The sequence below is a fragment of the Narcine bancroftii genome, chromosome 3 (assembly GCF_036971445.1).
Source record: "Narcine bancroftii isolate sNarBan1 chromosome 3, sNarBan1.hap1, whole genome shotgun sequence".
NCBI classification, from domain to species: Eukaryota; Metazoa; Chordata; class Chondrichthyes; order Torpediniformes; family Narcinidae; genus Narcine; species Narcine bancroftii.
The window spans coordinates 75,399,794-75,417,636 of record NC_091471.1 but is presented as its reverse complement, the minus strand read 5'-3'; the positions used below and the strand labels follow the sequence as shown (position 1 = coordinate 75,417,636).

The 17,843-nt window shown below is 41.0% G+C and overlaps 1 long non-coding RNA gene across 4 annotated transcripts in view; it reads left to right on the top strand.

Annotated features, from left to right (window-relative positions):
• The first annotated feature begins 326 nt into the window (after window positions 1-326).
• LOC138757268 (uncharacterized) overlaps window positions 327-17,843 on the top strand; it is a 40,600-nt gene continuing 23,083 nt past the window's right edge. The window contains exons 1-4 of one of the 4 annotated variants that reach the window (XR_011353470.1): window positions 327-398; window positions 3,295-3,359; window positions 9,937-9,995; window positions 11,190-11,800. This is a non-coding gene — a long non-coding RNA (uncharacterized lncRNA). Of the gene's footprint in view, window positions 399-3,294; window positions 3,360-9,936; window positions 9,996-11,189; window positions 11,801-11,901; window positions 12,247-17,843 lie in introns of those variants that run through there. The other 3 variants (XR_011353471.1, XR_011353469.1, XR_011353468.1) reach the window with 3 other exon arrangements.

Sequence of the window (17,843 nt, the reverse complement as noted above, 5' to 3'; positions counted from 1 at the left end):
CAGTTCAGATTAAGACTAAAATTGGCTTTCTGAACAGATCAGTTATCAACATATGTTATTTAGAAGAAGCAGAAAGTTTTGATAATTGACTTGCACTTTCTTTTGAATATTTAACTGATATATACTACAATGTTTGATTTTTTTTGAAATTATTATTATTATTTTAGATATAATAATTAGGGGCCAGTATTGTAAGAGTTTAAATGAGCTATATATTTGCAATTGTCTGTAAGTCGATTTTTGTTGACTTATTTCATGCCGTCTCCTGGTAACAGCCATTCTGGAGGTCATAGAATGCTTGCTAGAAACCAGAAAAGCAGTTCTATTTTAGATTTTCCTTTGTTCTGTGAAGATGGAGTGTCTTGAAATAGACTGAAAACTTTGATTGACCATTTGAGGTATATTTTTCAGCATCATTTAATCATATATCAATGTAGTGACCCATCTTTCTTTCTTTTTTCTTTTTTTTCTTTGGCTTGGCTTCGCGGACGAAGATTTATGGAGGGGTAAATGTCCACGTCAGCTGCAGGCTCGTTTGTGGCTGACAAGTCCGATGCGGGACAGGGAGACACGGTTGCAGCGGTTGCAAGGGAAAATTGGTTGGTTGGGGTTGGGTGTTGGGTTTTTCCTCCTTTGTCTTTTGTCAGTGAGGTGGGCTCTGCGGTCTTCTTCAAAGGAGGTTGCTGCCTGCCAAACTGTGAAGCGCCAAGATGCATGGTTTGAGGCGATATCAGCCCACTGGCAGTAGTCAATGTGGCAGGCACCAAGAGATTTCTTTAGGCAGTTCTTTTACCTCTTCTTTGGTGCACCGCTGTCTCGGTGGCCAATGGAGAGCTCGCCATAGAACATGATCTTGGAAGGCGATGGTCCTCCATTCTGGAGACGTGATCTACCCAGCGCAGTTGGATCTTCAGCAGCGTGGATTTGATGCTGTATGCCTCTGCCATCTTGAGTACTTCAATGTAAACTCAATTCAACTTTGGTTGGGATATTTTTTGAATGAGTCATAAATAACAGCATTCCAGTCTCTCCAGGCGTCCATCAAGGAAGATAGTCACAACATTTTGTTTATTGGTATTCTTTATTGTACTAAATGCCTGAGTTCAAGAACAGTTTTTGTATAACAGCTAGCAAGTTTTTGAACATCCCCTTGCTGCACTCATCATAAACTACTCTGGCACTACAAAAGACTTGACTGCTGTTCTGTAATATCAATTTTTTTTATATCCATGGTAATGTGATTATTTATTCTGAATATCTTTTGCATTTATTATCTTTATTAATTTAATGCATATAATTGCAGATTTTTTTAAACTATGTAATTGCTTGGCTGCAGCAAGTAAGAATTTTGGTGCAAACAGTATATACATTATACAATATAGATAACAATTCAAACTAATTAATGCAATTGTAAGAATTCATCGGGCCATTCTGTGAGGATAAATATTTATTATTGATTTCAAGCTCTTTCAAACCAGAAGATTATCAAGTGAACAGGGGAAAAGTGGTTCTGAAGATAAATTCTCAGTATGAAGCATTTATACTTTTTTCAGGCAGACTGGACTGTTGATTGCCAGCATTTTCTGTCTTAATTATAGGTTTACAGCATTTTAATTTTGAACAGAGGAAAAGATTCAAGTATTTTTTTACAATCTCTCTGAAAAATGCTCCATCTCCACCAGCCTCTGGAAATTCCTGACCAGTGACAGCTCAAAGAGGGAAAGGGCTATTTGGTTGGTACTGAGAACCTGAGCGCCATACACTTGAGTGCCCTTAGAAGCAAGGTCAAATGGTGGAAGGAATTCACCACCTCACAAGTGACAACGCACCTTCTGTCTGATCAGTTCAAAGTTCAAATTTATTGTCAGTGACGTCACATACAATCCTGAGATTCTTTTTCCTGGCAGCCAGACAGAATTTTTACTTAATGGTAACTGTAAACTGCATTAAAGAGATAAAGGTAGAGATACAAAAGGACAAATGTAAAGAAAGAAAGATTTGTAAACAAACTGACTGTGTGATGCCAAAATATATATATATATTCAATGACAAATAATGTGCAAGGTAAGAGTCCTTAAATGGGGCTCTGCTTGGTCTATTGTTTAATAGGAGTCTGATGGTGGAGGTATGAATCGTAGCACCTATACATCCTTCCTGATGTCAACAATGAGAACCGTGCATGTCCTGGGTGGTATATATCCTTGATGATTGTTGCTGCTTTCTGACAGCAGCATTCCATGTAGATGTTCTTGATGGTGGGGAGAGTTTTGACTGTGATGTACTGGGCTGTGTCCTTTACCTTTTGCAGGACTTTCTGCTCAGAGATATTGATGCAGTCAGTCAGCACACTTTCCACTGCTCATCTGTAGAAATTTGTCAAAGTTTCCGATGTCATACCAAACCTTTCTATGTTAAAAAAGGATATTAATGTATTGGAGCAGTTCAGACAAGGTCCATCAAACTCATCTCTGGAAGGGGGAAGAATGGTTGGAAAGATTGAATTTACATTTATGAAGGTTAATGGAGGTGGGGGGAGGGGATATTTCCTTTTGTAGGAACATTTAGAACTAGGGGACACCGTTTAAAAATAAGGAATCATCCATTTAAGAAAAAGGAGAGACGACATTTATTTTTCCCATCAGAGGGACCTGAACCTTTTGGCATCTTTTCTTCACAGGGTAGTGGAAGCAGAGTTATTGAATAGTTTAAGGCAGAGGTAGAAAGATTCTCGATGTGTCTGAGGTGTAAGGTGACAATGGATGGATAAGAATGCAGAGCTGAGGTTATGATTAGATCAGCCATGACCTTTATAAATGATGGAACAAGCTTGAGAAGCTACTCCAGTTTCTCTATTCATAATTCACTATAGTTATAAACCAAAGTAATGAACCTTTGCTTGTAATTTGAAGGTGTTGTAATCTGACTCCAATTTATGAATCATCGTAAAGGTTCTCAGGCTTAAAACTTTATGATGTAAGGCAATATGATGCATTTTGTGGGTTTCATTTTCCTTTTTTTTGATGCTTTGTTTTACAGCAATGGCAATCTTTTATTTTGCGGCTTGGTTTAGATTAACCCAAAACCGGATTATTTTAAACTGAGTGGCAAACCAAAAATATATTTGTTTTCAAGCATACAAGCCCACATTCCTCTGTGCATTATGACCTAGAATGTTCTGGAAAACGTAAAAGATGTGCATATTAATCAGACCTCTCAATATCACTGCTTCTGACAGCCCAAGCAGGAAATCTTTTTTGTTTTGCACAGATGTGCTTTGTCTGTGTTTATTTTAAGACTGGAAAAATGGAGTCAGCAAATGTGCAGTCAAGAAAGTTAAAAGGCAGCAACTGCAAAACAAGGTATGCAAAATCCTCTTCAAATTCATCTAGAATCATGTGTGATATTTAATTGTACTTTGGATTTGTTTTGGGGATGTATGTCCATAAATATAAATGATAATATGAACCCCATTCATCTCTGATTTCAGAAACATTCTGCTAATTCAGCAGAAATTGAAAGGAGAGAGTTTCTTCAGATTTCAGATTTATTGTCAGAGTACGCACATGAGATCACACAAAATCATGAGATTCTTTTTCCTGTGGGCCAGGCAAGAATTACCGCTTATTGGTAGTGTAAAAAAAACTGTACACAATGTAAACATAAAAAATTAAACAAATGACAAAGAGGAGAATAAAAACAAAGAATTAAGTGCAAAAGTAAGAGTCCTTAAATGAGCTTCCTGATTGAGTTTGTTGTTGAGGAGGGGTAGCGCTGTTCCTGAACCTGGTGGTTTGTGCTGTTTTTTTTTAATTATTTTATTTTTAAAATTTTTTTATTTTTCACACCATAAATCACAATAGCCATGATATACACTTTTTCTTTTTCACACATATACAGTGACTTTTTCTCCCCCCTCCTCCCTCCTCCCAAGCCACCCCCCCACCCCCCCCTCTCATCCATTTTAGGTATACAATCTAGGTTGCATTAATTCAGTCAGACAATGTTGTCATTCAACAAAAATACACCAGAAATTCTAGAGAGTCCATTCTTTTCTTTCCTTCTCCTTCCATCAACTTAGGTAATGTTTGTCCCCGGTAGGTTTTCGCTATTGTATTTAATGTTAGGCTCCCATACTTGTTCGAATATTTCAATATTATTTCTTAAACTATATGTTATTTTTTCTAATGGAATACATTTATTCATTTCTATATACCATTGTTGTATTTTCAAATTATCTTCCAATTTCCAGGTTGACATAATACATTTTTTTGCTACGGCTAGAGCTATCTTAACAAATCTTTTTTGTGCACCATCCAAATCAATTCCAAATTCTTTGTTTTTTATGTTACTTGTAGATCCTTGATGATTGCTGCTGCAATGCAATGGCAGTGTTCCCTGTAGATGTTCTCAATGATGGGAAGGGGTTTCTTCTGGGCTGTGTCCACTACATTTTGCAGAGCTTTATGCTCGGGGGTATTGGTATCTCCATACCAGATAATGATGCAGACAGTCAGCACACACATGTGTCGAAATTTGCTAAGGTTTCCGACATCATACCAAACCTCAGCAAACTCCTAAGGAAGTAAAGGTAAAAGTTCCATTATTGTCATGTAATACTGCATTTAGAATGTTACATACATGAAATTCTTTAACTTTGTCTACTGTAAGGAAGACAGAGAGTCACCACTTTGTCCAGTGCCCCTCACACAAGTGAGGCCTATAGAGCACATTGAAAGAATCAAAGGCTTGTTGATCCAAACCAAGGCTTTTATTAACTAGAAGACTGGAGCGTATCACATGTAGGTCGACCAGTCCAGAATGATCTGGTCTGGCTAGGAACAACCCTTTAAGACCTGCCAGTAGGCGTGGCTATGCTCTCAGCCAATCACAATAATCCTACACTACAATCTATACATATACACAATGGTGATAGAATCTGTACTATCACAAGGCCCCAGCGAGGAACGAACTCGCAACCAGTGCTCTAACCAGTGCTTTAACCACTGAACTGTCAGACCCTCTGGTGCTGATGTACTTCCTTCATGATCCCATTAGTTTGTTAACTCCAGAAAAGATCCTCCGAGATAGTGACTCGCAAGAACTTAAACTTGTTCATCCTCTCCACCTCTGATCCCCCAATGATCACTGGATTATAAACTTCTGACCTTCCTTTCCTGAAATCAACAATTAGCACCTTAGTTTTGATGATATTGAAAAGAAGGTTATTGTTGGCTAACCATTCCGCCAAGTTTTCAAACTCCCTCCTGAACGCTGACTCATCACCTCTTTTTGTACAACCCACTATCATGGTATCATCATCAAATTGTAGGTGGCGTTGTTGCAGGACCGAGCCACACAATTGAAGAGCAAGGCGTTAAGAACACAACCAGTACTGATAGAGAATGTGGAGGAGATGTTCTTACCAATCCTCACTGATTGTCATCTGTCTTTCCCTCTAATGGAACCTCAAGAACACCTTGGGAGTTTTTAATGGATCAAAAGCCTTTGATCAGTACTAGATAACCTCTTAATGAACCTAATTTGAATATTAACCTTTCACTCCCCTTTTCTGCAAACTGCACCCCAAGAATAGTTTGATGACTTTTCTAATAAGATGAGCACTATCGATTAGTGCTTTTTGGCACAGTCCACTTAAAGCTTTTTTTTTCTTGAGAGTTTGGTTATTCTTCACTCTGTGATTTTCTTCATCTCTGATAAGTTGCCAGAGGAGTCATCTACTTTCCATGTGGTAAAATATTCAACCCATCCTAAAGGATGCAAAGAGGCAAATTTCTAGCTGGTAACAGGGGCAAGTCATGTGCACTTTGCTATTCATGGATGCCATGTGTGTTTGTTTGTCAGCCTTTTGGCTAAATCAAATGCAGTATCTCTTCTTATCAGATTTGAAGTGGCTCTTCATGGACAAGCATTTCAATGAAGTAAAAAAAGGTCCAATGGTCAGCAGATTAAGCCTGTTGAGAGCTTCACCTGCCGACTCAGAAATGGATCCTGGTGCTGATTGAAAAAGCAAACAAACTCTTTCCATCATGCAGCTTTGCATAATCTAACCAGCTGTATCGTGATAGCCATGGCAATTAGCCCTTGGGAGTAGGACAAGGGATTTGCAATACATTTGGGGTGACAGTGAAGGATTTGAATGAGGGGGACCCCTTCAAACAGAAACTCTTCATGAGGAAGATCCAACCCAAGGACATCTACTGCCTCCAGGACCTACCAGATAACAAGTACTTTAATGTTACCTTTAAGTACCCAACTGAATGGCACAAACTCTTATAGGACTTCCAGGAAAAGAGGAATATATCTCCATTATCTCTCCTAAAGATATAGCCAGTCTTCACCCTTCTTCTCAGCTTATTTCTCTTCTGTCATCCCAAACCTTACCTGTGACCAGTTAGCCTGTATTTCTCCCTCTTTCTCCTCCCCTTCCCCTTCCGCTTTTTATTTAGATGTCTGCCTTATTTTCAACATTCCTGTGAAGGACCCAGGTCCGAAATGTCGACAGCCGTTTACTTTCTATGGATGCTGGATGATCTGATCAGTTTCTCCAGCAGATTTGTGTACTTAACCAAGAACGAACTTTATTATGGTGCAGATGTTTCACCAATACGTGCAAATCATCGACACATCTTCCTGGTTCATTCTGTCAAGGGAGCATCAATACCAAGGAACAAGTAACCACCAGGCTGAGGGTGGACAAGAAAGGAAGCACATACAGATGACCATCAAGTACTGCTGGAAAACCATCAGTTTGGTGAAAGGCACTCTTTAGTCCATTGAAACTTGTTGAGAAAATGCTGATTTGCAGGTTTCAGGTTGCAAGTGTATGTGCTGAAGGATAGACTGAAGCTTGGTGTCGTCAATGCAAAGGCTTGGTGGGGAAGGATGACAGTCCAGAGTCCTTGTGCCAATACACATTGAGGTGTTGTGTCCAATGTGGAAGCTCCTCAAACAACTGAAGTTGGCATCATCCAAAGAAGTCACATGAGTGGCAATGTTGCTGTGTACACAAAATATGCTAACATTACCAATAAACAGAACCAATAACATTGCCATTACATGGACTGTGCAACACTATGAATGTAAAGAGACATGCAGTATGTTTTTCTTGTTTCTTTTATATTTGTATTATGAATAAAGATTAAATGTAAAGAAAAAAAAAGATTTTCCATAATTGATTTTAAGGATGAGAAAATGCGAGAGGGCCAGAGGCCAAATGAGGTTGATTTCTCTTAGGGTCAAAGCAAGACTACTCAAAAATAATCTTCTTAAACTTGTTTTCTTAAGGTATCAGTTTCTTTCCTGATAGTTCCACTTGGTGAGGTGGATTCTGGAAAAACCAATGGGACAAGCATTAAAATTGCATCAGTTTCTACACATCTATCAGTGAGAGTCCTGCCTCATTTGGGCAGCAAATTAATGTATATGGTCAGACGTATTGCACAGAGTTGTCTGATTATGACTTTTGGAAATGGGCAGAAGGATTTTAAACCACCATGATTTCTGGCTGCCTATTTGATGTGTCTTAACCTCTGTTAGGAAAGAACTTTAGTTATCAGGAAAAGGATTTCCCAGTGACTTTTCCTTTCTTGAATCCAGAAGATGTGAGCTTGGTTACTATTAATCACTAAATAGCTGGAGATCATTCACAATGTAGGAGTGTAATTTTCTACTGGCTAATTTTTGATAGGATAGATTCAAATTGAATTTTACATTTTACTCTGAGGTTCATTTTCTCTCTGGTCCAGTTCCCCAATGGAAGGAGAGTTTAAAGTCTGAGCCTTTATTTGGAGTACAGCGTCTGCATTTTGTCTACAGTTATTACATCAGTTTTAATTTACAAGGGGTTCTTTGAGCCCTCCGTTACTCTATAATGTGCAAAGTATTTTTGTATCAATTAAATTCATGAATTTTAAATGTTTTTTGTAACTTCATCACGAAATCAAAACTGCAGTCAGTGATGCATAAGAGGCTGGCATAGAATATATTGTAGAATTTATAGAGCAATTTTGTCCTGCAAGCAAGTAAGTACACACACACACACACACACACACACACACACACACACGCACGCACGCACGCACGCACGCACGCACGCACGCACGCACGCACGCACACGCACACGCACACGCACGGACGTGCACACGTGCGCAGAAACATTATTATACATTTAAAAGGACAAAATTGCAATATCTCATCCAAAGCAGTGACCTAAATAAATTGCTCTCATTTCATTTTTTGAAATTTACAATGGCATCTGCTCTGCTTTGTAACTCATAATATAGTTTTATGCAATATTTATTTTTAACTAAATTTCTCTTAATTATATGTATCTTTTAATATTTTCTAGATAGTGTGTTATTTCATAACCACCTGTAGGTATTACTCAAGGTGAATTGAAGACGGGTCCTTTGTAAATCTAAATTTAGGATGTAAGTGTGTACGTAAGTGCTAATGAAAGCAGAGGAAGGCCAAGAAGTTGGTTGGTTGGTTAAAAATTATTAATTAAGAAGAGAGAATCATAAAAGCAGTAGATTAGTAATAATAGTATAATGAAAAAGATCAGCAACAGTTTGAGGCAGAAGAAATGGTATTGGGGAATGAGGACATGGCAATGACATCAAATCAATATTTTATATGTGTCTCCACAGAAGAATACATAGGAAAACCTCTTGGAAACCTCTTGAAAATTAATAATTTAAAGAAATTATTATTAGTGCAGAACTTGTATTGCAGAAATGAGTGGGACTAAAAGCCAAAATGTATCTTGGACGATGCCCTGCAGGATTCGACAGTATCTGATTTGTGAAGGAAGGTCATGTTTGACAAATCTGTTTGTTTTTTTAAGGTGTAATGAGCAGAATAGAGAAGGGGAAATTAGTGAATGTAATATAAGGAACATAAAACATTAGAAAACAGTACAGGTTTCATCACATGACGATGATTCACTCTATGTTGGGTTTTGACTTTTTAAAGGCCTTTTATAAGGTGCCACATTAGAGGTTAATCAACAAAATTAGAGCACAGGTATTTTGTGTGGAGGAAATGTGGCCTCCCTGACTATCTGGAATGGGTATAGTGTGGGTGGTCACGTGCCTCCTCCCTGTCTGGAATGTATTCGGAAGTCACATCACATGTCATTCAAGGTTGGGCTCCGGCTTCTAATTTCATCACCTGTCAGTCAAGGTTGGGGTCTGGCCACTAATTAGTGCACACCTTGCCATTGGCTAATTCAAATCACTCAGCATCACTATTGGTTAGAGCAGTGGTACTAAACCTTTTTCTTTACACTCACGTACCATTTTAAGTAAATCCCAATGCCATCGGTGCTCTGTGATTAGTAAGGGATTACTTAAAGTGCAAAGGAGGAAAAACCCAACACCCAACCCCAACCAACCAATTTTCCCCTGCAACCGCTCCAATCGTGTCTGCCTGTCCCGCATCGGACTTGTCAGCCACAAACGAGCCTGCAGCTGACGTGGACTTTTTACCCCCTCCATAAATCTTCGTCCGCAAAGCCAAGCCAAAGAGAGACAAAGTGGTATGTGGGTGGAAAGAAAAAGTTTGCAAACCACTGTTTTAATTGAAACTAATTGATTTGTTATGTGCACTGTTTCATAACTACAAAGGAAATGTGCCCATGACAATTTTTCTCAAGCAAAATATTTCAGTAACTACTGAGTCTAGAGCAGTGATTCTCAACCTTCCCTTCCCACTCACATACCACTTTAAGCAATCCCTTACTAATCACAGAGCAATGATGGCACAGGGATTATTTAAAGTGGTATGTGAGTGGAAAGAAAAAGGTTGAGAACCACTGGGTTAGAGGTCTATATTTAGCACCAGGACAGAGCACATTGCTCTCTCTCAATCTCTCTCTCTCTCTCTCTCTCTCTCTCTCTCTGCTCATGATGATAGCCCTGGACACTGCTCCATGCCATGATTGCTATTGTGGCTATCACTTGGAAGGATGTCAGGTAAGGTGTGCACTGCCATGAAGCTGATCTGTTTAAACTGCTATAGATTGATACTTGCATTGGAGCCACACCTCCTGATGATCAGAGGTCCAAGAGTTCATGTATACCCCTGAATGTACTGTTTGTACCAGGGCTACCTCCAAATGATCAGGGGTTCAGGAAGGGTGTACATTACCCCTGCTATAGTGTGCAAATGTCACCACTGCCTATGTGAATTATAAATTGTGCAGTCCGTATCATTTTCCCATGGCCCATTATAAATTGTGTGCATGTGTTTTACTTCTGTAACATTTCCCACAATCTCCTATAAATTTTTGTGTGATAATAAAAACTATGTGTGATAACCCTTGTGTTCAGTCTCGTCTCTCTGTGAACCCACTGAATCTGATACCTTTCTCAACATAACAAAAGGGAAGTGGGACAAAAGTACTGACGTGAATTGATAATCATTTATGAAAAAGAAAATAAAAACTGAAGTAAGCAGACAATTTTAGGATAAGATGCCGTGACTGGATGAATGCCATCAGGATTGGAGCTATGATCTCAGCTGTTCACAATCTGTCCCTATGAGGGGATCAGGTGCTTTATGTCAAAGTTTGCAGCTGGTGCAGTAGTAGATGGCATGTAGGTAGTGAAGAGGGTAGAGAGGCCTCAGATGGATTGCTTTAGTGACTGATCAATGATATGCCAGATGATCTCGTTAAATGTGAGGTCATTCACTTTGATAGAAAGATCAGAAAAGTGGAGTTGTGCCTAAATTATGATTGAAAATTGTTGGTGTTCAGAGGGACCCAGTGTCATTGAACATAATTCACTCAGAGTTATTATGAAAGGTAACAAACTGAAGCAACTGGCAGCCTCAAGCAAATGGTGAAAAAAAATTGAGGAAATTTTTTAAATTAAAATGAATAAGAAAAAAATACATAAGTATAAAATTGTAAAATTAAATGTTCCTTGTAAAATAAGTGTGCCTTGGTTGTGATTTGTTCATAGCACCTCTTTGAATGAAATGGTGTGAAATAGCAATTGCGTTGTCCAGGATGATGTTGATGGATGATGTTGCTCACGATTAGGGTGACTCTCTTAAAGTGTCTCGTTATCCATGCTTAGTAAGAGTTGCTCCAGTCAGAGGCTTTATCTATAAACATGGGGAGGGTGATTTAATTATCTATAATGTTATTGTTTGTCTTTCAGGCAGTTCCATGGAGTGGAAGGAACCTGCAGATGCAGCAACGGTTAAATGTTTTCAAAGCATGTGACTGAAAATAAAGTAAAATGCTTTAAGGTTTATCTTTTCATGCAAAAAAAGTTTGTTCAGAGTAAGGAGAGTATAATTTTTTTTGTCTTTTAAACCATTTATTCTTATGCATTTTAAGAGTAACTCTTAAGCAACCAGAAAATACACATCCAGAGGTGCTGGATACAAAGGGTTTTTGTGTATGAGGTTGGCCTTCAATGCAAAGATATTTAAGCATATGATCAAAGATGTCTTACATTGGACCAGATGACAATATTGTTTAGAGGCCTGACTACCTATATTCTTCAAAGGAAGAATGTACTTGTGAAAAAGGGAAAGAATAAAGTTTCATTATATTGATTCCTGGGATGGTGGGCTTGTTATGTGCAGAGTGACACATGAATTTTAGTTCAGAGAAATGAGAAGGGATTTAATTGAAGCGGACACAATTCTTTTACGGTAAGACAAAATAGACAGAGAAATTATGTTATATTCTTCAGTTTAGATGGCAATAAGGAATACAAAGAGGCAGAAACCATTTAAAGTCAATTGATTCTTTAAACAGACCATTTCTTTTCAGTTGACAACGATTTTGATAAGTTTTCATCTCCTTCACTGTCAAGGCAGATGGAAAATTATTGGTTTTAATCTATAATTTCTTTATTGCAGAATGTGTATTTCTTTGGAATTATATTGTAGCAGCCCGCTAACTGGGACGTGACCTGGTACACAAAATGGCTGATGAACGTGGTGAATGCACAGACCACGCGGGGGCCAACAACCTTCATTTAAGGAGACCACCTGCATGATGGGAAACAACGAGCGTTGGTAGGAACACCACCCAATCAGAGATTGGCACTGCCATGACGTCAGCAGTGGGGAGAGAATATAAGCAGAGCTGCCAGTGCAATAAGTCAGTCTTCGACTTTGACTCCTGGTGTGTGTGTCATTCTTTCCACACTTCACAGTAATGCACACACTACAATATCAGCATTTTAACTATTGCTACCTATTGTAATTGATTTCACAGATACACCTGAGCCAATTTATCACTCAGATGTAATTGGCTTTATTTACTCTAGTTTCAGAATTACATTTACAATGCTCAAATAAAATATAAAATTCTGTCTCATAGAATCAGAAAATTTTACAGCCCATTCAGTTACACTCATGCAAAAAGTTGTGATCATATTTCCCCTGAGCATCATTTACTGCAAAATTGTTCATTATTTCAGTCTCAGTACTGTTAGGTCTGCTTTGTTCATGAATGAGTGAGACAAACACCAGGCTGAGTCGAAATCAGGGTTCTTTGTTCTTTATTACCGGATTGTAACACTTGCGACCAACCATGTTAGTCGGAGAATGCATTCTGCCGTTATCAGCAAAATGGTGATTTTTTATACCCTTGGATACATGCTTAGAACATCATCATATCATTACTTGTCCAATGACTAAAACTGTTGCTATCCTTTCCCTGCTAGCTTCCTGCCTCTCAATCCATCAATGTCTCTCTTATCTTGTAAGTACAAGGATGCATTCTGTTACTCCTTAGTACTGGGTGACTCCTTCTCCGGTCCCATCTCATGATGTTTTACCTAACAGGAGTACAAGGACACCTCCCCTTCTTGTTACTGCCCTGTACAGGGTAACTCCCTACACATTCCCATCTCATGATGTTTTACCTTACAGTACACATGACCAGATCTAGAATTGCCTTAGTGTGGTCTACTGATATCCTGGAAGTTATCTCAGCTGCTTTCCATGAAGTTCTCATTATTATTAATTCTGAGGGGTTTTTTTTTGCATTACCCATTTCATTTACCTTTAAAGTCACCATATTTATTGAACCACCTTGATTTCTCATTTGATGTTTCATCCAGAAGTATAGTCACAGTTCGAAGGATCTATTGACAATAAATGTTTTCTGATGCTTGTATTCCTTTATCTTCATCCAAACTGATTCTGCCTCAGAATAGAAGATTAGAGAAGACCCTAGATGCTTTATCCTAAAACAGTAATTTCATATTTTCCTGGTAAGAACATTCCACCTTCTTCTTTTCTGCCTCTCTATATGAATTGCCAACTACCTTGGTATATTTAGTTCCTAGCCTTGGTCACCTTACAACATTTTAACCATGATAAAAACAGGCAACAATGGAAATGCTCAGCAGGTCAGTCAGGATCAGAATTTACTGACATGAAAATGCCACAAAATTTGGTGTGTTGCAGTAGCAACACAGTGAAAACATTCATATCATGAACCACCTTACAACAATAATATATAAAAAAATATAAAAATAGTAGTGCATGAAAAGAAAGGCAGTGTCTTTGGTTCTTTGATCATTCAAAAATCTGATTCCAGTGAAGAAGAAGCTGTCCTTGTACTACTAAGTGCTCACCTCTCGGCTCTTGTACCTCCTTCTTGGTGGTAGCAGAGTGAAGAGGACATGGCCTGGGTGGCGGGGGTCTTTGAGGACGGAGGCTGCTTTCTTAAAGACAGCAGCTCATGTAGATGTCCTGGATGGTGTGAAGTCTGATCCCTGTGATGTCGCAGGCCAAGTTAACCACCCTCTGGAGTTTATTCTTGTCCTGAGAATTGGCGTCTCCATACCAACCAGTGATGCAACTAGCCAGAATGCTCTCCACGGTACAGTTTGTGAGAGTCTTGGGTGATATACTGAATCTCCTCAGACACCTCACAAAGTATAGTCGCTGATGAGCCTTCTTTGTGATTGCTTCAATATGGAGGCTCTAGGACAGATCCTCCGAGATGTTGACACCCAAGAACCTGAAGTCCTTGACCCTCTCCATGACTAACCCCTTGATGAGGAATGGGTCCTGTTCCCCTGACTTCCCCTGAAGTCTACCATCATCTATTTTTTGTTAATGTTGAGCACAAGTTTGTTGTTGTGACACCACTCAATGAGCTGATGTATCTCCCTCCTGTACACTTCCTCATTGCTGTTTATAATTCTGCTGATGGCTGTGGTGTTATCGGCAAACTTGTAACCTTTTACCGTATATGTCTTAATATTTTAATGTATTTAACTTCTATTCTAACATTTATTTATGTTAATATGGTCTGTGGTCCTGGAGAAACGCTATCTTGGCTTTACTGAGCAAACAAGGTATAAATAAAGGTGACTGGTGACTGACTGGCATTGGAATTGTGCCTGGTCACACTGTCGTGGGTGTATAATTAGTAGAGCAGTGGGCTAATATGTATCCTTGGGGTGTGCCTGTGTTGATAATCAACGTGGAGGAGACGTTGCTTCCAATTTGTACTGACTATGGTCTTCCAATGAAAAAGTCAAGGATCCAGTTGCAGAGTAGGGACAGGGGCCCAGAATTTGTAGCTTCATGACCAGCACTGAGGGAATAATGGTATTGTAGGCCGAGCTGTAGACAATGAAGAACAGCTGTATGTATGAGTTGATGTTTTCAAGGTGTTCCAGAGCTGAGTGGAGAGCCATCTACTGTGGTGCAATGGTGACGACAGGCGAGTTGCAGTAGGTCCAGATCTTTGCTTAGGTAATGTAGCGCGTTGAATGGCTCAAAGACTTGTTGAATCAAACCAAGGCTTTTATTAACAAAAGACTGGAGCGTAGTACACCGAGGTCGACCAGTCCTGACTGACCTGGGTCTGGTTAGGAGCAGCCCTTTATGACCTGCCAGTAGGCGTGGCTACAGCTCTCAGCCAATCACTATTAATATATGTAAATATATACAAATATATTCATTGGTGATAGTATCCTGTACTATCACATTTACCACTTCTTTAGGAACTGACCCCAGGGTAAGTAAAAAAAGAAAAGGGGGTGGGTATAGCATGCAGTGTTCATGGGCTGTAACAATCGGGAGGCCTGATAGTCCGAAGTGATCGCCATGGTCCCAGAATCAGGGTAGCTGGCGGAGTATCATCGCTGGAGTCCCCAGGTGTGGGCGCAGTTTCCCCTAGTCCACTGTCGTCATTGGTCATGGGCTGGTCCGATCTGCTGCCATTGAGTCTGTGAGGTGCTGCTGGTTCAGTTGTCCCAGCGTGTAACCCAGGGGAGGATTGGATGGAGGTTGGATTTGGAACGTGACAATGTTAGACCCGGCTTCGGCCAGGTCCCTTACCAGGACCGTGTCCACCCACCTGTCTGGGTACTCGATATAGGCCTTGTGCAGATTCGCTTGTAACAGTGTTACCCGGTCAACTAGGGGTCGTTTTTCGAGTAGCAGACATGACATCTCAGCAGGACAGATCCAGGGACCATCTGCCAATTTGGTGTGGTAGTTCCCGATTCTGACTTCTGTGGGAACGAGAACATACGTTCATGCGGGGTAGCGTTGGTGGTAGTGCATAACAGTGACCTGATGGAGTGTAAGGCATTTGTGAGATCATCCTGCCAGAGAGTGGTGGGGAGGCCTTTGGATCGAAGGGAAAGTGTGACCACTTTCCAGACGGTGGCATTCTCCCTTTCGACCTGACCGTTACCGCATGGGTTGTAGCTAGTGGTCCTGCTCAAAACAATACAGTGCTCCAGAAGGTATTGCCTCAGCTCCGCACTCATAAACGAGGACCCCTGGTCACTATGGATGCAACTGGGGTACCTGGAAATGGCGAAGGTGCTGTGCAGTGCGTTTATGACTGAGGAGGTGGTCAGGTCCAGGCATGGGATAGCAAACGGGAAGCGGGAGTACTTGTTGATCACCATAAGAATGTAGGTGTTATGGTTTGTTGACGGTAGGGGCCCCTTGAAATTCACACTGAGACGTTCGAAGGGGCAGGTGGCTTTAATGACGTGAGTCTTCTCAGGCCAGAAGAAGTTGAGCTTGCAGTCAATGCAAACTGGGCAGGCTCTGGTCATGGAGCGGATCTTCTCAACCATATAAGGCAGGTTGTGGGCCTTTACAATGTGGGCAAACCTGGTGACCCCCGGGTGACAAGAGCTCCTCCTGGAGTCTCTGCAGCCTGTCCAGTTTTACACTTGCGCATGTCCCACGGGAAAGGGCATAGGGCAGGTCAGGCCCGATGCCAGGCCAGTACAGAATGTCATAGTTAAAGGTAGAGAGTTCGATTCTCCAACTGGAAATCTTGTCGTTTTTTTATCTTACCCCACTTGTTGCTGCTAAACATGAATGAGACCACACATTGGTCAGTCAGCAATGTAAATCGCTTGCCAGCGAGGTAGTGTCTGCAATGATGTACGGCCTCTACGATGGCCTGGGTCTCCTTCTCAACAGTGGAGGGTCCTAGTAAAGAAGGCGACAAGCCTACCATCCTGGTTTAAGGTGGCTGCCAGTGCAAAGTTGGATGTGTCACTCTCCACCTGGAAGGGTATGGATTCATTGACAGCGTGCAGAGTGGCTGCGGTGATATCTGACTTGATGCTGTTGAAGGCCACTCTGGCTTCCACTGATAAGAGGAAGGAGGTGGACTTAATTAGTGGCCATGCCTTGTCAGCGTACTGTGGGACCCATTGGGCGTAATAGGAAAAAACCCCAGGCAGCGTTTGAGTGTCTTCTGGGTTAGGGATGGTGGAAGGTCCATGAGGTTGGAATCTGGCTTTACCACCCCATTTTCCACCACACAACCTAGAATTGCGAGGTGAGTGGTCCAGAAGACACACTTCTCAAAATTGTAGGTCAGATTCAGCCATTTGGAAGAATTTCTCAAGGATGGCGTCATGGTCTTCTGGGTCGTGGTCACAGATGGTGACATTGTCCAAATAAGGGAATGTCGCTGTTAGGCCATTCTGGTCGACCATCTCTCGTTGAAAGACCACAACACCATTTGTGACACCGAAGGGGACCCTGAGGAATTGATACAAATGCCCATTCACTTCAAAGGGCAGACCTCTGTGCAGATGGGGAGCTGGTGGTAGGCTAATTGGAGATCTATGGTGGAAAACACATGGTTTTGGGCGATCTGATTCACCACATCCGTGATTCGTGGAAGAGGGTAAGCATCCAAGCGAGTGGAGCAGTTGACCATTTGGCTGTAGTCAACCACCATCCGCAGCTTCTCCCCATTCTTCACAACTACCACCTGCGCCCTCCAGGGACTTGCGCTGAGCTTGATGATGCCTTCATCCAGCAGTACGCGCACCACACTTTTAATAAATTTCTTGTCCCCGAAGCTGTACTGCTGGCATTTAGTGGCAATCGGTTTCCAGCCAGGGTGAGGTTGGCGAAGAATGCTGTAGGAGTGACCTGCAGGGTAGAGAGGCTGCAAGTGGAGCATCGGGGTGTGGGGACTGGTGTGGGCTGTCGCTGGCAGGAGGTCTCCAGGTTGGAGAGGTGGCAGACAGAGAGTGGAGAGTGGGGACCTACCATAATAAACAACATTGGAAATCCAACCCCAACAACACAGGCACACATAATTGAGATATGACCAGGAACTTGAACCATGTAAATTTGATGCCCTGAACTTTCAAGGTCACCACGCAATACCCCTTGATGCCCGTTGAGTGGGCTCTTGTGGCCAGTGAGATCTTCTGGTCTGTCGGGTGGACTGTCAGTGCACATCGTTGGACCAGGTCCAGGTGAATGAAGCTCTCCGTTGAATCTGAATCTTAACATACTGGCTACTCACCTTAATCATTTCCATAGCCTTAGCTAGGGGG